The sequence below is a fragment of the Desmodus rotundus genome, chromosome 1 (genome assembly GCF_022682495.2).
Source record: "Desmodus rotundus isolate HL8 chromosome 1, HLdesRot8A.1, whole genome shotgun sequence".
Classification (NCBI taxonomy): Eukaryota; Metazoa; Chordata; class Mammalia; order Chiroptera; family Phyllostomidae; genus Desmodus; species Desmodus rotundus.
Window position 1 is genome coordinate 160,115,050 of NC_071387.1, and position 1,538 is coordinate 160,116,587.

Genomic DNA, 1,538 nt, shown 5'->3' on the forward strand with positions numbered 1-1,538 from the left:
ACGAAAAGATCATACTGATTAGTTGTCTTCAAGGAATATTAATAATAGTAAAAACATTGCTTTCACTAATTAGCCAATATTACGAGTTATATCTTTAGTGATTTATATAGCATCATACCTCTTGGAATATAATACAACAAGCCAAATCCTAAATGGAAGTATATGAGGCATTTTTTATTATTGTATTTATGGCTCTATTGTCTCATAATTGACAAATTAAAATTGCATGTATTTAAAGTGTAACTTGCTCTTTTGATGATTATCACAGCTACTCAAGCTAATTAATATACCCATCACCCCTCATTGTCCTCTTCTGTGGTTGTTGTTGTTGTTGAGAAATATTGAGACGTCTCTCAGTGCGCTCCCTCACTGCCGACAGCAGGCCCCGCCGCTTGCACGTCCTGCCTCTGCTCTGCAGAAATGCTGCGATTACACGAAGGCCGTTGCCAGACTCGGCCAGCGTCCCGGGCACTGGCTCCTCATCTAACTCAGGCTTATTGCAAAGATGTCAACTTTGATGCCTTAACGCTTGAGCCTTAGTGCTTCAAGGTATACACCTTCTAACTCATGCTGTGGCTGTTACTATGGGGCCTTTGGGAAGAACAGTGATTATTGAACAGAGTGGGGGAAGTCCAAAAGTAACAAAAGATGGTGTGACCATGGCAAAGTTCATTGACTTAAAAGATACATATAAAAATATTTAAAATAGTAAAAGATAAATACAAAAATAGTTTTCGGGATGTTGCTGGTAATATAAACGAGGAGACTGGGATGGCGGCACCAACACGGCTCTGTTGCCAGCAAGGTTTGAGGAGACCGGCGGAGGTGCGGACCCCGGGGAAATCAGGGCAGGTGTGATCTTAGCTGTTGATGCTGTAATTACTGAACTTAAGAAACGCCTAAACCTGCGACACCTCCTCAAGAAATAGCTCAGGTTGCTACAATTTCTGCAAATGGAGACGAAGAAATTGGCAACATCACCTCAGATGCAATGAAAAAGATTGGAAGAAAGGGTGTCATCCCAGTAAAAGATGGAAAAACGCTGAACGATGAATTAGAAATTATTAAAGGCATGAAATTGACTGAGGTTATATTTTTCCATACTTCATTAATACAGCAAAAGGTGAAAAATGTGAATTCCAAGGAAAAAGCCACCAGCCTCTGTGTACCCTCCGTTTAAAAGTCTGGGCCCAAAATCCTGTGCGTTCCTGAAGCGTCTTATTTTCTAGCCAATCCCGGCTAGACTGGTAGGTCTGCACCTCTCCCTGACCTCTGAGGAGGGCTTTTCCCCTCGTAAATCTCACTCCTCAGTTTACACAGCATCTCTGCCCCTCCTCCTGCTGCCATGACCTGGAAGTGGGGAGGAGGGTTTCTAGCTACGTGCAGCGGGCAGGGTATCTCCAGCCAGCTGCAATTTCAATCCCGCCGCCTTAGGCACTTCCCGACCCACTTCCCAGGGTCCCTCCCCTCTGCCCCGCGATCTGGCCAGAGAGTAGGGGCTGCTGTTGAAGAAGGCATTGCTCTGGATGGGGGTTGTA

General features: G+C 44.6%; 1 pseudogene; it reads left to right on the plus strand.

Annotated features, from left to right (window-relative positions):
* The first annotated feature begins 420 nt into the window (after window positions 1-420).
* Window positions 421-1,212, plus strand: LOC112307480 (60 kDa heat shock protein, mitochondrial pseudogene; annotated as a pseudogene).
* Window positions 1,213-1,538: the final 326 nt, after the last annotated feature.